The sequence below is a fragment of the Rhinolophus sinicus genome, linkage group LG13 (genome assembly GCF_036562045.2).
Source record: "Rhinolophus sinicus isolate RSC01 linkage group LG13, ASM3656204v1, whole genome shotgun sequence".
NCBI lineage: Eukaryota > Metazoa > Chordata > Mammalia > Chiroptera > Rhinolophidae > Rhinolophus > Rhinolophus sinicus.
Window position 1 is genome coordinate 22,286,716 of NC_133762.1, and position 20,464 is coordinate 22,307,179.

Consider the following 20,464-nt stretch of genomic DNA (forward strand, 5'->3'; position numbering starts at 1 on the left):
AAAGAAAAACACTCCTCATGTCATCTGGCAGATTCAGTAATGGTTTGTACTATTAACAACCCTTCCAGTTAATTCCCAGTTAACAAAATCACCTGATATAACGACCCAATAAGGTCCCAGAGCTTTGAAAAAAGACAGAGTCATTAAGAGACCATTATCATCTTTGGTACAAGGTCATCCATCACAGAGCTCCAACCTCCCACAAACAATATGGAGCAAAACTACTTGCCTGGAGAGCCAATAGCAATAAACGAGTTGCTTAAATGCTTAAGAGATCTGCAGATGCGTAGGGAGCTTCGTCTCGGTACGACTGTCACCAATATCTGAGTATTTTTCTTAGAACGTTTTTTTATTTCCTTGAAAGGTACAACCGAATTCTTTTATTGAAATTCTGCTTTATTCTTTTTCAAGAAGCCACATTTGACTGATTTATATCTGATTATAAACGTCTAAGTTATCGAATAAGTCTTAATAACCTGCTCTCTGGGAGAAAACAGAAATTTATTTCTCTGTAAGTATCCTCACAGTTAGACACTATAATGCAGGCACGTTCATACACTAAACACCACCCAGAGTGAGGTCAGACCATTTGGGAGGGCTTGGAGAGCCCCACAGGAAGTGAAAACCCTGATGGGTGGCTGCGTGATTTGTCTCCTTCCCAACTCATGTCCTGGCATCCCGACTAAATCTCATTCACTCATCAAATATGTCATTCACTTAACACATTGAATTAGATTCCTATGTCCTCCCAGGTTCTGTTTTGATTGATTGGGAATAATTTAGCAAAAAGACAGAGAAGAGCATGCCGTCATGGGACATGGTATCTTATCCCAAGGGAAACAAAAGCAAACAATAGCAGCAACAGAAGTGAGACAAGTAAATGAATCAATGTACAAACTTGGATGAGAACAAGTCCTTTAGGAGAAAATAAGGCTGAGTGAGTGTTAGAGAGAGACTGGATAGGAGGGCGTTGTGTAGGGGCTGGTCAGGGAAGGGCCTTCTGGTGGGTAGCATGTGAGCAAAGACACACATGAAACACCTAAACAGTACAGAGCGTAGGGCGAACGTGTCCAGGCAGACGCAGAAAACAGCAGGTCCCTTGTGGGAAAGATATTGACATGCTCAATAAATAACACACAGAGTGATGCGACCTGAGAGAAGTGAGTGGGAGGGACATACTTGGAAAGGAGCCATGATCCCTCAGTTTTTACCCTGATACTGCATGTGAACAGTAAAATCCCTTGGCTAATAATTGTCCCGCTTTCGTTATCTGTTACATAAGGTGTTAGTTAAAATGTATTGAACATCTGTGGTGTACCAGATATCTTCATAGGCTACCTTGTCACACAGGTGTCTTTATCCACATTTTACAGGTGAAATAACTTGGGCTCAGAGAGCTTATATACCTTGGCCAAGACTATGTCATTAGTGGTCATATCTGTGGCTCTCTGATATAAAAGTCCATGACATGAAGGGGACAATGTGTGTATTAGGAGGGACAATAAGACATCAACACGATCTGGAAGGCCTGCCTTCAGGTCCCTTCTAAGCCTTGACAATTCCAGTATTCTAGTTCAGAGGACAGAGGTGGCGGTTGTGGGGACAGAGCAAGGATTGCATTTTCCAGGCTTTCGGCCTCACGTGGAAAGGTGCTGGCTCAGGTAGTAAACGTCCATCAACTGTGATTGGATGGCCATCAGCTGTGGCTAGTTGGCCGTCAGCTATAACCAGTGAGCCATTGGCCACTAATATAACTGTGATGGCTACGCTAGCAGAAAAATGGGGGTTAGCAAGAAGATGGTAGCTGAGCTAGCAAGAGCGGATTGCAGTTAGGACGGCGGGTTGCGGACAGTGTGGCTCCTGCTTCCTGTGTCTTCAACCCAGCCGCCAGCGAGACTATAGTGGTGTGACTCCCCTATCTATGGCTCCATGGGTGTTCCTTTTTGGCCTCACCATATCCTGCGTTCTTATGTGGGGAGTGGGAGCTGAGACCTCGCGTGACACATGGCGCAGAGAGCAGGGTCTCCCGCAGGACAGTGGTCTTGCCTTGAAAGTTTAACGAAAGCAGATTCTTTGACAAGACTTGGACGGGTCACTGCTGCCCGGAAAGAGTTGCAGCAATGTCCAGTCATTCCCAAAACCCTCACATTAAGATCAACATCACTGTCTGTGATGCCACCGAAGGCTTTGAAACAAGAACCGACTCAGCACATGGGAGATAAAGAACGTGATGCACTCAGAAGAGAAACCAAATTTGGACAGCCCAAAATGACCCCACGCGCAACAGAGCCATGTAGCCCAAACCCAAGTTAGGCTACGAGTCACCAGCGGGGGACCCGGAGGTGTTCAGCGTTACAGGAGTGGCGGCATGACATGTCATTCTGGAGCTTCCATTTTACTTAATTTTCCTTAATGATTTGGAGTAGAAAACTCTTTTTCTCATTAGTAAAGCAATTGTAGAAGTACTTTGATATTAAAATAACTAAAGATGCACAACAATGTCTCCCCACATTTTTAAAACAAATTACGTTTTTCATAGAACGCCTTTATGCCATGTCCTAGCAGCCTCAGTATATTTCTGTCACTCACATGATCTTTCTTTCATTCGCATACACATTACTTAAGGCAACTAACACTTTTTAAATATACGACAGGCCCAATGCTAAGATTATATGCACTACTATGGCAATGGTTCTCAAACTTTCCAGGGAATCACCTGAAGGTCTTGTTAAGACACAGATTGCTGCCCACACCCCCCACCCCACCCCCAGGTTCTTATTTATTGAGTCTATGGGGGGGACTTGAGAATTTTCTTTTCTTTTCTTTTTTTCTTATTGGGGAATATTGGGGAACAGCGTGTCTTTCCAGGGCCCATCAGCTCCACATCAAGTCGTCCTTCAATCCAGCTGTGGGTGCAGCTCAGCTCCAGGTCAAGTCGCTGTTTTCACTCTAGTTGTGGAGGGCACAACCCACTGGCCCATGCAGGAATCGAACCGTCGACATTGTTGTTGAGATCTCACACTCTAACCAACTAAGCCATCTGGCTGCCCCTCTGGAAGCTCAGCGGCAGCTCGTGTTCTTCAATCTAGTTGTGGAGGGCGCAGCTCACACTGGCCCATGTGGCAATCGAACTGGCAACCTTGGTGTTATGAGCACCAAGCTATAACCAACTGAGCCAACTGGCCATCTGAGAATTTGCATTTCTAACGAGTTCCCAGGTAATGTTGCCATTGGTGGCCCCCCGGGAACACACTGTGAGAACTATTACTCTAAGGAAAAATTTAAGAGGCACTAGATTTCTAGGTAATTCATGCATAGTTATGCCACTTTATAGACGTTAGAAACTAAATCACAGAGAGGATAATTTACCTACAATGCACAGCTAGTCAATGACCAAAAGTTATTATTTTTGATCCTATGCATCTTGCTTTGTTTTAAGAATCACAGGACACCAAACTGAGTCTAGATTATTTATAGTAAGAGTATTTACAGACCACAACTTTCTTCTCTCTTTGTGGTAGCAATCCAGCTGCTAAACTTTCCTCCTTCTATAAAACTTTTAAAGCAACTTCTGGTTCAATAAAACCAAAGCAGTGATGCATCGAAGGGCAAGCATTTCTTGACCCTTTATTCTGGCACCTGTGTAATAACCGACAAACCAGAAGCAGAAACCAAAGATACACTTGTCAGAAATGAGTAACCCATGGCTCAAATAAACAATGAAAGTGCAACTACTGAGAGACAAATGTAAAGTCTAAAGCTACCTAAATGTAAGCAAACATAAACCTAAAGTTCATTCAAGTATTGAATGAGCAGCATGTAAAATCAAATTTCAGAAGATGGGAATTCCACAAACAAGCAATATATCTCTGTCAGTGCTTATCACCCAAAATCATCCCAGTGACATTTAATAGTGCCCCTTGGTCGGCAAATAATTAACATCATGGCAAAAATTGTTCCAAAAAGTGGGCAGCTGACAGAAAGTTAAACGAGGCAGTTACACCTCATAATTACTGTTGGAAATGGGAACTTACTTTTTCAAAAATATGGTAAAAAGCAAGGTATCAATTCCATTAAAGAAAAATAAACATGACTGAAATATGATAAAGATAAAAATTGTACCCAGGTAAAATGATGACTTACAAAACATATCTGAATTAGTTTTCTGTTACTGTGTCAAAAATTATCACACATTTTGTGACTTGAAACAATATCCACCTATTGTCTCATAAATCTGTAGGACAAAAGTACAGGTGGCCTTGATAGGTCTCGCAAGGTCAAAATCAAGGTGTCAGCAGAGTTGTGTTTTTATCTGAAGATCTGAGGGGAGAATCTCCTGCCACATTCATTCCGATCGCTGGAAGAATTCAGTTCCTTTTGGTTATAGGACTGAGGGCCCCATTTCCTAGCAGGTTTTTGGCTGGGGACCCTTTCAAGTTCTCAGTGGTCACTGTCAGGGACTCATCCCCTGACCCCCCTCCGTCTCAGTGATGGAAAACCTTCCTCCCACGTCAAATCCCTCTCATGTTCTGAATCTCTCCGATTTTCTCTTCTGCTGCTAATTGGAGGAAATACTCTGCTTTTATAGGGTTTATGTGATTAGATTGAGCCTGTGTCGACAATCCCCCCATTTTAAGTTCAACTGATTAGCTAATTACACTTTCAAAATTCCTTTTATCAAATAACACAATAAACAGGAATAGCACCAGGGAGTAAAGGCCACTGTGGCCACGTAGAATTCTTCCTACCACAGGGTCTAACATCTGTAAGCGTAAGTCTGAGCACACAACCTTTCACACACACACACATTGATGCTTCCAGATTTCCATTATAAAGAACAACAAATAGAAAAATAAGGAAAAACCTATCTCCTAGATGGGCCCCATGAAAGGGTCAGTTCACACATGAGGAAATTTAATCTACTAGATCTGCAGCCGTGTCTGAATTGAAATATGACTCAACATGACCCAAAAAAGCCAGTCATCCTACTAGTGGCCCCTAACTCGGATCTGGAGGGATAGAGGCCATCATTACAGGTACCACTGCGGTCTCTCCCTATCTCTGGATATACACAGTAAATCAGGTGAAGTCAACTCAGTTGAGTAGCAGTGGGACGGTATGTACTAATGGGGACGACCCAGTTAGACACTGTGAGTAACTGTGTCACCAGCTCCAAGCACACAGCTGTTCAATGAACAAACATTTATTGGAGGGCAAACATGGGTCTAGGCACTAGGAATGTGACCAAGACATATGAGGTCCCTCCTTTTATAGAGACTCCAATCTAAAGGCGAAGAAGAACAACAAATTTGAAAATGGATAGATTAAGTGAGGAGTGATTGTGGTAAGAGTCATGGAGAAATTATAAAATGGGATGCAGGTGACCGTGACAGAGGGCAAGCATGGCCAAAGGAAAACATTGTGTTGAGAAATATACATTAATCAGGGGCAAGCAAGAGTATCTGGAGAAAAAAAGTGGGGGGAGTTTTAGGCGAGGGCATTTCCAGAGTTAAAAGACCAGAACGGTCTCTTGGAAGAAAGAGAGCCATGTTGGCCTGAATAAAAAAGCAAAGGAGAGTCATAGGTGGTGAAGTTACCAGGAATGAAAGCCCATGTCACAAAGTGCCTCCTAAGCAATGATATGGAAGTTGGACTTTACGTCGAGCACAGTGGGAAGCAACTAGACGACTTCACACTGGCAAGTACAACACCTCCTTTCTGTTTTTAGGGGCTCTCTCTACCTATGGTGTGAACGAGGGCAAGGAGCCAGGAAGGAGTCTATTGCTGTGGTCTAGGAAAAAGCGAACGTTGCCTTGGACTAACATGACAGCTGGAGAAAAGGGGTTAGAGTCAGATGTATTGTGCAAATAGGGTCACAAGGACAGCCTACCACATTAAATATTAAAAGAGTCTTTTCTGAATTATAGGAAAAGCTCAAAGACTGCTGCTGGTCATGCCCTCAGCACTAGCCCCTGCTGTCTTCCCAGACTGTTTGAGATTCTAAACAGGTAGAGGTACAATAAATAAAAACTTTCTCGTTTTCCTCTAAAATAAAACCTAAAAAAAAAAAAAATTAAGATAAAGTCCATGTAATGTCTGGGAGACTTCAACTCAATAGTAAGTACGGGGAATGCATAAATCTCCCCCACGCACAAATGAAGAAATAAAGATCTCCATGCAAAAACATGTATATGACTGTTCGTAGCAGTATTATATTTAATGTTCCCAAGGTAGAATCAATTCAAACAGCAACTGGAGAATGTATAAACAAACTGTGGTATGTCCATACAACAGAATGCTAGTCAATGAAAAGGAACAAATGGCTGACACCTGCTACAGCAGAGCTGAGCTTCAAAAACATGAACACAAGTAAAAGACACCAGAAGCAAAAGACCACATAGTGTATGATTTCATTTATATGAAATGACCCCAAAAGGCAAAACTATAGACACAGTGTACATTGGTGGTTGACTGGGGCTGGAGGTGGCATGGATGGGGGAAGTGACTGCAAAAAATCTAAAGGATCCTTTGGGGTGATGGGAACCTTCTAAATCTCAATTGTGACAATAGCTGTACTAGTCTACGAAATTACCACTCATTGTTGAATTACATATTTTTAAAAAATCATTAGGTAAGTGAAAACTTGCTGGTAGTTCCAAAGAAAGTTCAAAGACAAGGTCATTCAAATAAGACTGACTTTATAAGCAAGAGAAAATTTAGATAATTATTTACTCATATGTGGAACAAGTTTCAAGAAGACACCAAACTGATGAAACTGAAAAAAAAACTTACAAAATGGAAACAAGAGTTAGGAAATTTTCATGAAAGAAAAAAAATAAATAACTGTCAAAAAAAATGGCAAAGGTCCTTCTCTAGGTGAATGGATAAACAAACTGTGATACAGCCACAAAATATGCTATTATTCAGCAATAAAAACCACAGAAAGATATGCATTCATTTTAAATGCATGGTGGTTAAGTGAAAGAAGCCAGTCTCAAAGGCTACATACCGTGTTTCCCTGAAAATAAGACCGGGTCTTATGTTAATATTTGCTCCAAAAGACACATTAGGGCTTATGTTCAGGGGATGTCATCCTGAAAAATCATGCTAGGGCTTATTTTCCGGTTAGGTCTTATTTTCAGGGAAACACGGTAATACGACTCCATTTATGTGACATTCTGTAAAAGGCTAACTGCAGTGACAGCAAAAAGGCAAATGGGATTTAAAAAAGAGAATAAATGCTAAAAGGAGTTCAATTCCATCATAGAGGAAGTAAGCTCAAAAATATCCCATAATACAGAGAGAATAAATAGAGAGATTGAAATGAGGGAAATGAATATATTCAAGGTTGGGAGCAAAACTTTCAAAAAATATATAATATGAATTCAGAATGGAGAGAGTGGAGCACACAAAAAAGAAAAGCAATAAAGAAGAAAACCACATATATTGAAAGTCTAGAATAGAGATCGTAGGTATGGTTTGTCTGAACCACACAATCTACTTTAAGGATCGATTTTACATAATCCTAGATCTCTTCGCACCTGAGGTTTGTAACCTCCGTTTTATATTTATAAGGTAGAAAGAAGCTAGAGGACAGCAGAGAAGTGAAGGAAAAATAGAAGAGTTAAAGGCGAGGAGGAAACAAAGATAAGAAAGTTATCAGGAGTACTGCCATTTTTTTAGGGGAAAGAAAGAAATGGTATAAAATGTTAAAGACTAAGTCTTATTGTGACAAATGCAATAAAAACTCTTTCCGAGAAACTTCACTAAAGATTTGCACCATTTGAAGTCAGGTGTGTGTGTGTGTGTGTGTGTGTGTTGTGTACTTACGTATGTTTGTGTATATGTGTGTGTGTGCAGTTGTATGCCAGATGCAACAAAATGCTAACTCTAGTTTAAAGATAAGCATAACGTGGCTCACCTACTGTTAGGTTACACAGTAAAGTGAGAAAGGCAGGTTTTAAAGTAGTAGTTAAATCATAAGCTGGTTTAATAATAATAATAATTATTATTATTATTTTAAAAAGACAATAGGAGGATATGTATTTTACAATTAACTATATATCTGAGACAGACATACAGGTGATATTTGTTCTTCTCTGTTTCAAATTTGATTCAGAAAATATTTATTACAATTTATAATCAGAAAACGCCAGTAGAAATAGTGGCACGCAGACTGTTGCATCCAGGCATGGATAATGGGAGACTCCCATCAAGAGATTTCAAGAGGCACAGTTGCTAGAAAGCAAAGCAACCTCCAGACGAGCTGGTGAGAGCTAGGAAGACACAGCTCGCCCTTTCAGAAGAGCTGAAGGAGCCTTTGGTCTGTTCTGGTCTCTACAGGCCGTGGAAGCTGGGGATCTGAGAAGCCATCCCTCCTGGGGGGCCCGGGGGCATTCCATGTGAGCTCCTGCTTCCTGTAACTCTGACCGTGTCCACATCCACTGCTCGCTAAGGGACCTCACAATCTCTGCCTGTGCCTCTTGGGGTCATTGTCACAGCACAGTCCCTTCATGACAAGCAGGCACCTCCCACTGCATTGAGTGTAAGCCCGTCTTTTCTGGGCTGTGAGAGGGTCTGCAGTCTCCCCTACAACCCTTTCCATCACTCTCCAAGGGCCTGTCACATTTGCTTTTCTCTCTGTTCTCTGTTCTTCAAACACACTGCTTCTTCCCCTCCTCAGAAAATGATTCTCTCCGCCTGACTCTCTGCCTTGCGGACTCCCTTTCTTCTCCCAACTCTCCGCTCAATGTCACTTTCTGAGAAATTCCTTCCCCAGGTACCCTAACGTGTGTACTTCACCCTGCAACCCTTGATCTCACAACAAATTTTATTTCTCACAAACAAGGGCAGAGGCCACGTCTCCCTAGTTCACTACTACAGAGGCCTAGTAAAGCACCCGGTGGGAAACGGCGCCTAAGAGTAAAGTGCCCAGCTGCAGTGCTCAGTAAGAAAAGCGCAGGACTTTAACAAGGGGAATAAAACCAACGGGACCACAGAGAGAGTGAGCCTGTGGCTGTAACTTCATTAGCACAGCAGTGCTTTAAGGAATCCAGTTTACAAATTGCCTCTTGAAGAAGGCTGGGTTTGTCAAGCATGGAGTCTCTGGTGCTGACCACAGAAATCAATAAACCCCCAAACTTCTCTAAGAATTCAGTATAAATTCACATAGGTCATTTTCACTTCAATATTTCCCAGTATTTTTCATGTATGTTGAGGAAAAATTAGAACATACATTAAAAAGATGCCCTGTAAAGTCCAGCCAACTAAGGACCATCTTTGATAGGTATATTTTCTTCAGGCTTTCAGGCAAGCTGGTTATATGGATAGGTGACTAGTTATCTTTATTTTTTTTCTATTTACCCATCTATTCATCTATCTAGCTATCCATGTTCTCTATACATAATCTCACACACACACAAATGCTCACACACGTGTATACATATATTTGTATTAACAGCATACTGTCTTAAGCTTTTTAAACTTAAGAATACATTTTTATCCATTTATTCTATTTATTTAGTCAACACATATTTTTGTGAACATAGTATATGTCAGGCATTATTCCAAATACTGAAAAGTAATAAAAGTAATAAACCAGACAACCTCATGCCCTCAAGGTTATTATATTCTGATAAGGGAAGAAACAGCATCTGACATAAATAAATAAAGGAGATCGATATGCAAAAAAAAAAACCACATAAAGACGTTAAGCTAAAGACGTTTATATATTGCATATATAAAGACGTTTATATATACAAAGATTAAATGATGTTTACTGATTTGGAAAGGTGCTTATAAATGGAATGTTAAATGAAAAAGTTATCGAGTAGGATGGAAACCAGACTGCATATTAGGTGAAAAGAGATATGTAAAAATGTGCATTTACAATACACAGATAACTTGTGGATGGGATACGCAACAAAATAATGAACTAAAACTTTAACATTGCTTATCTCTGGCTGGTGAATGGTATCTTCTTCTTTTTTATATTCCGAATTTTCTACAATGGAAAACTTGTAACAAACCATAGCTATTTTTAAGGAAAAAAGCAGATTACAAAATAGTACATAAGTTGTTATTCCATTTTTTAAGAAACTATATGTGTGTTTTTTTATTCCTTTCTAGGAATGAGGGGTGTATATTTGTGTATATGTTGAAACTGTTATCTCTAAGTTGTGAGACTGTGAATGACTTATTTTTTCTTATGTTTACCATCTGTATTTACATAATTTAATGATATATCAATTTAATGATAGAAAAAGTTTGCTATAATTTTTCTCATTATGAAAGTGAATACCAAATTTATAAAAATGTTTTAAAATGCTGAACATACAAGGAAATAATTAAAATGATCTCTAATCTCTAATGATGACCCAAATTAATATTAAAATACATATAAACTCATACAAAGCTATTCACATATAAAACTGCAGCTAGTTGCAAAATACTTTACAGTATAGTATACAAAGTTGCTTACATAATGAAAATATCACGAATGTCTGATTTGTAATATACATCAGGGGTCCAACTTTTTCTGTAAAGGGTCAGATTGTAAATATTTAATGATTTGCAGGCCACGTGGTCTCTCTTTCAACTGCTCAACTCTGCTGTTATAACAAAAAGGAGCCATAGACTGCTATGTTACAGTAAACCTTTATGGATACTGAAATTTGGATATCATATAATTTTCACACTATTAATATTTTTTTTATTTCAATCTTTGAAAATGGAAAAAAAAAGAAAATAAGAATTTCTTAGCTTATGACCTGTGCAAAAACAGGTGGTAAGCTGGATTTGGGCTATAGGTCTGAGTTTCATGGTTCGTTTATTTATTCTTTCAAACTTCTTTTAAATACGGTGTGACTCAGGCATAGTTTAACACTCAATCCCTGTAAACGTCAGGTGGCAACACCGTGCCACATCTCTAGCCGACATGAAAATAAACTGTGGACTCTGTGAGAGACCTGTCCATTGAATTTTCCACAGGCATTAAACTGAAATGTCCTTCTCAGTATCAAACCAGATTTCGATTTCATCCTGAAGAAGTATTGCCCTGGCAGAGAACAGAGTCCCTAAATTTTCCAAGTAGTACCTAAGGGGCAGCTTTTAAACTAACATTAACGTCCATGAGAACTGGCAAGAACCACCTGTGTTCTCAGGTAAAAAACTGTTGGCGGCAGGTTGACTGAAACGACTCAAGGTATAAAAAAAGAGAAAAACTACATGGAGGACTTCTACCAAATCTCAAGATTATTATGTAAAACCCAGTCATTTTTCACTTTCCATTTTGGAAGCTATATTTGAGGCGGTAATCCAAGTAAATGGTATGTGGTGCTAACATCTATCAATGCAAAAATAAAAGTGAAAAGGATCATCTGACATTGTTTAGATGGCCTTTACATGCTCAGTTTCACATGCTAGACCTTTACTTAATATACTTAATATACTTAATATACTGTAGGTAATGTCCTATAATAGCAGTTTAGCAAATTGTTACTCTGATTTACAAATGTGTGCATTTAAATTTACAAGGTAAAATAGGGCAGAGGGACAGCCACAGATCTCAGTGGGAAAACCCGTTATGACCAGGGAATGATTATATTATGACAGTTATGATTTGGGACACGTAACTAGGTCCCAAGGCCCTAACAGGTAGTTATTCATGGCAATGAAAACGCTTTGTACATCATGAACGTTTCAAGAGCCTGTTCCAATTTTGCTCCAAAGAAGTTGTGTCCAAGAGAAGTTAGTGATTGCTAAGATATTGGTAGTATGCCTTTCTCCCATTTAATAAAAGACTATGGACATATCTGAGTATACAAAAGCCTTGGAAATACAACATTTTAATACAAATTCCCACTTTTGCTTTCAGAGTTTTTCTGAAGTAAGTTAGTAGACAAAACACTGAGGAATGATTCAGAAATTATATTTTTCTAATTCTATGCACGACATATTAGAGGCAGCAGAGACTACGAGGTTTTCTATTTCATTCATTTATAAATGACCTCAATGTGTGCGCCCCAGTGCAATGTCTTCTTACCAAGATACAAAGTTGTGTGTTGGTGAACATGAGTTGGTGGGAAGGATTCTCTTACTTAAATAGAACCTGCCTCCAACCAAGGGTCAGTATTACATTTGAACTTTGTTGTTCTTTTCTGCTGCATCACATACACATCAAGTTTGTAAAGCAATCATCATAATGTTAATAATTGTAAAATCTGTTACTTTGTGAAAAATGATCATGAAGTGAGATATAAAATTTAATAAAAAATTTTAAGTGGTTAACTTGTGAAATGATGAGGTGTTGTGGAAGAAAACGATGTCTGATGAACAGAAAATTTGGGGACAACCACGTCTGTATTTGTGAACTTGAGAGGTGAGAGATGGAGGGCGGATCATTGGTGAATGCCAGTCATCTACTCCTTAATAGAGAATGCTCTGATGGATGGACGGATGGACGCTTGGATTCCAACGTGAAACAACCCAAACGTCCTCAAAAGTGAATAAACAAACGGAGACCCATCCCTGGCATGGACTACCACTCAATAACGAAAAGGAACTGACATCAACATACGCAACAACACGGTGACTCTTGAGAGAATTATGCTTAATTTAAAAAGCTCGTCCCAAAATATTATGTACTATATAATTGTATTTCTATAACATTCTTGAAATAACTCAATTATAGGAATGGAAAACATTAGTTGGTTGCCTGATGTTATGGATGGAGGTATGGCTGGAAGGAAAGTGTGTGGAGCTATAGAAGGGCAACAAGAGATATCCCTGTAGTGATGGAAACACATTGAATCTTGAGTGTGTTCATGCCAAAATCCTGGTTATGGTATTGTTTTACAGGTTTGCAAGATCTGACTACTGCGGGAAACCGAGGAGAGGGTACATGGGATCGTTCTATATTACTCCTTACAACTACATGATAATATCTAATTATCTAAAAATCAAAGTTTAATTTATAATAAATAAATTAATAAGCCTACTGCTAAACTGTTCACACAACATTTTCACATCCGTTATTTTCTAGATGTTTTCCATACTGCTCCCAAGTTAGGATGCGGTATGGTCATTCCACTTCATAGATTTGGAAGCTGTAACTCAGGAGATGGAAGTGACTTACTCAAGGTCAACAGAGGCAAAACTGACACCTTAACTCCTGGTTCCCAGCTTTCTACAGTTATACACCCTCCATCTTCCTTCTCCGAAGTTGCCAACAAGATGTAGCCCCTTCTACACAGAAGAACAAACTTAAACTTTCAAAATATGCCAACCACCTGGCTTTAGTGATCTGGTGCCTCTTTTTCTTATTGATCAGGGGAAAAGGATTGAAACACATTTTTATAAGATGAATTATATCTGAATTTAGAGAAATAAATGTAAGTTGGTTTTTAATTTATTGAATTTTCTTTTCTTGTTTATATTTTCTCTTCTACAAATAGCTTTTTAAATCGACTATGTATTTTCATTCAAAAAAGTTCTTAAATTTACATTTAAATTTTTAAAAGATTTAAAGAGAGATAACGTTTTTGGCTTAAGATAATATCAACTGAAAAATATAGTATGCATTATGTGTGTTGGAGTGCTTTTATAACAGCAAAACAATAAACTATCCTAACCAAATAAACATTGATGCATCTATCAACAAAAATACTGCCATTATTAACAAGGGGAAATGTTACAAAATATCCAGGGAAAATATAGCTCCTACTACAGTTCATAAAAATGTATGTACAATATAACCAGTGTTACGCAAATTTGAGAAGAAACATGTATGCATATTCATAAAAGCACATACACACAGAGAATAAAGGCTAGACAAATCTACATCAAATGTTACATTCGACTGAAGAAAATTTTACGTGCTGCTTTATACTTTTCTAATTTCCATGTTATTCTCCAAATCAATTGACATATATCACTATTACATGGTAGGGAAAGTTGCTTTAAAATATTACTAAGGTTTGGAATATGTGTAAACCCACATGACCAAAAACAACGAGTTCAAGTTTTTATTAATCGTGCACCCACTGATATTTCATGATGAATTACAATCATGCAGTTTAGGCCTGAGAGAAAATTCCTCTTGAACTTTACACAACATGGTTGAACAGATGGGACTGAAAGGGCTTTAAAATGACAGATATTGGGAGTGGGACACACATCAAGGCTCCCCGGCATCTCCCTCCTTACACTTTCTCATCAAAGGACCCACCTTTCCTGTTTCAGAAGGACATATTCCATTCTGACAAGCAAATCCATTTCAACAATATCATTAGCACAGCAACCCTTCTGATGAGCAATTTTCAGCTGATGAAGGTTCTAGGTTTTTACATCACTATTGCTTCCATTTTCTCGTAAAAGTGCTACACGGGAGCGCAACTAAGTATACCAATCAACCCCAACTACTGATAATCAGGATAGATTTTGACATGATTGAAGAATCTTGGAACAGGGGACCAGCCATTTGTTTCCTATGGGAAGTCTTCTGAATAAGCTTTGTGCCCCTAACTGTTTTAAACTCACTTTCTTTTTTATTATAATGCATCAAAGTTTCTTCTGGTCTTTTTAGTTCATCCTTTTCCAGTTGCACTCATAGATATAAATATTGTTCTCCCTCAAACTCAAAATTTCAGAAACAATGATGTATTCAATTGTTATCTCCAACATGATACTGCCATAGTCAGGAGCATAGCACCATACAACTGAAACATAAATCAAATTACAACTTCATAACTGGAGAATAGAAGACAGTCTTGAATTGATTTAACCATTCGCTTCAGGGAATTCCCAAAGAGACATGCATGGGACGTTTCCTGAGTCACCACACCTGCTACACTGAGCGTACTCATATGTTCATTGTGATTTACTGTTATTGTGGTCATGGCTGTCATCGTACTCATTTGGACATAGTGTTCCATCTTGTTATCCAACCCCCCAAAAATGGTGGCATCTGAGACAAGTGAGAGGATGTGGAACAAGGAAGATACATGGGGAATATAACTAGAGGCAGAGAGAGGATGTCTTTTGTCAGCCCCAAATCATACCGTGAAGACAGTTTCCAACTTGACTTATTAATTGAATGTTAATGATAATTTTTGAAAGAAAAGAACTTCTCTTAAAATCATGATATCCTTAAGCAAAAACCTGGATCCTTCCAGAATGGACACCAATTCTACACTGATATCATGCCTCTCTAAGAGCCTCAAGTTTCGTGCTTACCGTCCCATGTCAACTCCAATCTCTCCCTCTTACCCTCTGTGCCCAGGTCAGGGGAATTCTGTCCACCACCTGTTTTTTGCAAGTGAAGTTTTATTGTAACACAGCCACTCCCATTTGTTTATACATTGCCTATGACCACTTTTAAGCTACAACAGCAGAGTTGAGTAGCAGAGATCATCTGCCTTACAAGGCCATAAATATTGACAAAATTGGCTAACTCTGTCTCGAAACTCTAACCAAATTTATGTTTCTTGAAAATCTAGGCTCAGTTCTTCTGAGAATCTTTTCCCCTGAAACACTCTTCTCCCTGGCTTTCTGCGTGGCTGCTTTCTTCTCATGCTTCCGTTATGGCTTTAATATCTCCATCTTTCTTTAAACTAGGTCTTACTTGTTATTTGCCTCAAAGCACTTGTCACAGTTTACAATTATTTGATTGCTTAATTGTCTCTCTCGGGCTCTAGAACATGTTGCCTATAATTTATTTCCAAAGTCCTGAATCGTACTTGGAATACAAACTGCTTACCAAATATATGTTGAATCAAGGCCAAGGACGGAGCAAGTTCTCAATAAAGAGTGGGGAGTGGAAGGTTTGGGTTATAGTGGGTTTCTGATGAATACGTGCTGAAGGAGGAGAGGACAGAATGACAAAGAAAGGGAGAGGATCTGCGCTAAGATAAACACAGCAGCTATGTCTCCATGTACAAATGCACACACTGTGTCTACGGTGATGTTTGGAGTCTTGGACTCCTCTCTTGGCACCATCGTTCACTGTGTAATTCTAGTCAAGCCTCTGTCTGATGTCCTTTCTGCTTTAGAATTCACATCTGTGAAAAGAGAACTTTGATACAGAAGATCCAAAGTCCCTAGGATTCTTCATTTTGGATGATGCAATAAAAACTGAAGTTTTTTATAGGCTAAATTTTAAGCACAATGAAGTAGACAGTTCTTGTTTTGGGCTGGCCTGTTGGTCTTAGAATAGAACCTTGATTTTTCCTCTGGGATTCCAGGCAATCCCTGTGGGTTACCCTTCCCCCCTCGCTCTGATTGTGGGTACATGGGTTACATCTCGTGAATCAAAGGGTTCTGCGTCCCAAGCATATCAGTTGGCTCTTTTGTGGGTAAAATACCCAAGACAGATCAACAAAACTTAATTCTAGGACTTCGGAGAAAAAAATCAAAACCAGCTCACTTTCCACCAGGATTATGAGCTATAAGATGACATATGTCAGTAGCTGCCAGGAAGCCCCATGTGGAGGGAGCTGGCCTATGAAGGGAACAACAGATAGAGAGACAAAGAGAGGCAGGGAGAGAGACACACTCTCTCAAAATCCTTAGCTCTCCCAGAACCAGTCTCACCTGAAGCTCAGGCCACATTCGAGTTCATAAATCCCCTCTTTGCTTAAGTCACATGAATTCAGCTTCTTTGACTTTTCAACTAACAGTCTTGGGCTTCACGTTCGGATTACATCTGCTTGTATGTACAAATGCCTTTTTTAAAGGGTGCCTTTTCTCCTTGATGTTTAAAACTCTACTCTGTTTGCCTATATTCCTCTCACTCTCCTTGACACTTTTCAGTCTCCGACATCTGATCATTGGCAAAAGCGTCAATCAATGAAGACATAAAACTGGACATGGAAATGAATATTTTCTTGTTCTAAGATGTGGCTATCTATCAACAGTATTTCTCTTGTGTAAATCATTAAAAATTGTTGAGTTTCTAAGGTAAAAACTTATTATCACTGTGCCATCAATCTCATACAAAAATGAGATTGCTATTAGGTTGAAGCTGAAATAAAAAGCAGCCAGGATGCTCACCTTTCTAACGTTAAAGAGAGCCAGAGGGGAGAAATCAAATCACCCAATGATTATTAACATTTCAGGTACTCCAAACCACAGGCTTGCTGGGCTCAAATGTCCTGAGTTGGAAACTTAGCATTTAACTAGTAGAAGTAGAAACTGACATCCAATTAAAGTTAGACTGCCTGGTCAGAGATCCCCTGAGACCTTTCTTTGTGTAGTTTACATATTACACAATTTTTCCATCGATCCCAATATATTTCCTTACAATTCTCTGAGTTAAAGAATAATATTCCCATTACACAGATACGGAAACTGAAACACATAAAGGTTAAGTAGCTTATAGGAGATCCCACAATTACTTATCAGCAGAGACTAGAGCAGTGGAACTTTATCATTTCTGTTTGTTTGCTGTTGTTTAATATTAAAGAAATAATTTAAAACTTAAAAGTTAAAGATTGAGAACCTAATAAAAATCTATGGGTCTTTTTCCCAGACAACACATACACACACACACACACACACACACACACACACACACACACACACACATAAAATAGCCTTCTGGGATATTTCAAGAGCTTAACACTATTACTTTTTCAATAAATTGTCTCTGATGAATAATGTAATTTCCAGCTTACCACAAAGTGACTTGCAAACTGAGGAAGGCATTTGGAAGCAAGAGGGACAAAATGCTTATAACTTCCACTGACATGATCAATTATTCCCTTTTAGACAACATGGTACAGTGCCTGAAAAACTGGCTTCTGAACTCAGGATGGCATTCAAATCCTAGCTCAGACATTTACTAACTGTGTTACTTATGGCAGGTTACTTAACCACTCTGTATCAATGCCTTCTGCAAAATGGAGGTAATGACCTTATACACATTTGGAGGGCACAATCATGGCGTCCCAAAGACGCCCCCACCCCGATCCCTGAACCTGTATGTTATGCCCCGTGGTAAAATGGACTTTGCTGATATCATTCAGGGTATTGATCACTGACCTTAAAACAGTGCGTTTCTCCTGGATTATGTGTGTGGGCCCGATCATGAGCCTTTAGAAGCAGAGAACTTCCTCTAGCTGACAGCAGAGAACTGTCGCTGGAGGAAAAGTGCATCCAGGCAGGAGAAGGATCGGACACAGCGTTGCCAACTCAGAGACGGAGAGAGGCCCGTGTGCAAGGACTGGGGACAGGCGTGCAGGAGTTTCAGGCAGCCCCGCTGACAGCCAGGAAGGGAACAGGGACCTCATTTCTACAACCGCAAAGCATTGGATGTGGCCAAAGACCTCAGTGAGAGTGAAGTCAGGTTTCTCAGCCCCAGCTCTACACACGACTTGATTTTAGACCAGTGAGCGAGCCCCATACTGGCCTATAGACCTGCAGAACTGTGAGATGATACATGGGTGTCGTTCTAAGGCACTAGACTTGTGGTCATTTTTCTGGTAACAACAGGAAACAGATACACCAGCCCCTAATGTCGCAGTGAGAATTCAGTATTGTAGAGCTCTGGTCACCAAGCCCTGTGAAATGGTTTTATTTATGTGTATAACTTCTGGTGATTCCTACTGTTTTAAAACATCCAAACTGAAGTGCAATTTCTCAAATTCTCCTGGCATAAAAATATCATTAGCGGAAGTTTTTTGGGTTCCAGCTAATTAGATATGGTACCTAACAAGCAAGGCACTGTCTGTGTTTGTGTGTGCACAGCCTTTTGCCGTCTGGCTATCGCGGAAAACAAGTTGTTACAAATCCAACCACTGTAACTTCTCATTAAGTTTCCTTGGTTACTGGCCATCCCTTTGTCTACCTTGAAGTGGAAATGTGACATTTCTCACCAACCAACCATGCAAGATGAAGAGATCCTAAAACATGGCTACAGGATTTAGGAGACAGGGAGACTGTTTTCTACACTTTTCTTCTCCTCCCAAACCTCTTTCGCCATATGATTCCTTTTTTTTTCCTTTTGTTTTCTTCTCCAAAAATATCTTTCATATTGGAAGCTTATCCAAAGAATGACATATGAAAGGTGAAAAGGTAGATTTGAAAAATCTAGAGTGAGAGTAATTTGATTACGGGGGGGACGGGGGGCGGGGTGAACTCAAAACATTGAGCCAGTAAAGGCTAGCTTGAGCCAAGGATACTTGCAAACTTAGTTATTCTTGACTTTTTACAGCAGGTGCATTTCTTTTCAACAATGCAGTAAGCATCACAGCCCTCTCAAGCAGATGGGTAATTATGTGGGAGAAATGGCTATGGACAGCCACGCAAAGGGATGAAAAAACAAGCTGCTGCCTCTTCGGATCCAGCATTTTGCAACCCTGATCAAAAAAACCGACCATCATGCACGTTTAGTAAAAGAAAACCGCTTGCTGTTGTGGGGAATGGGGTACCATCACAACTGTGTCAACCCACATCACTGCATCTTGACATGTTTGGTGTGGTTAGCAAACAAGAATGGTTTCCGAAACTCCCTCCCGCTCCGAATGGGACTTAGGTAAATCACACTCCCCTTGGTTGGCAAATTATAATCGGGTTGGGGCGTCCATAGGACCAGGAAGGATGTTTAGTCATAGCGACCAAGCCCGCAGCAGGAACAAAATCAGAGTGGGGGAAAGACGACTAAGGGCTTTTATTTTCCATTACACTTACCTAACTTCTCACAATTTGGGGTCTGGACAAACAATTGCCATGGCAACCATTATCTCTGGCACTTGGTATTCTTTGCTCATTTTTGTTCCACTTTTGCAAAGCATTAGTGTTTTCGTGTTCAATTTATTTTTACCAGCTACTTATATGCACACACGCAGCCATACTGATAGCCCCTACCACACCGACACTATTTTTTTAATGGCTTGTTATTTGACCATGCAGAGTGAAGATGGTTTCTCTTGTTAACTGCAAATTAAAATGTACCTGCTCACAGATCTGCTTTTATCACTGAAGTTTCCTTCAAAATGATTGAAAAAGATGGGCTGTCTTGAGGTACCATCTACCAACTCTTTGTAGTTGAGAACTGGCGAACAGGGCTGGCCTGCCGTTTTAAGGATGAAACTGAAAGAGAAAAGCATGGGTGCCTAACTAGATTCCAGTAGCCTTTCCTCTAATCAAAGTAGCAGCCATATGGATCACTGCCTTCCCAGTTCTATACCTGTCTCTCCATCACTTTCATATATAAAAGAGCAACGTGCTGAGATTTGTCCCTTTAAAGGTCTGTAATATCCACTTTCCTGTACTTTTATGAGAAATAATTACGCATTCTTCTAATCCTTTACCTCACCAAAAAGTTTCCATGGTCTTTGGTGCTATGATTAGAGCACAAAAGAATAAATGTGTCTCTCGTTTCCCGCTGGATGAATTATGGTTCCTTTACATGTATTTCTCCTCCTGACAAGATAGGCACCAGGAAATCAACTCTATTTCTTCCCAA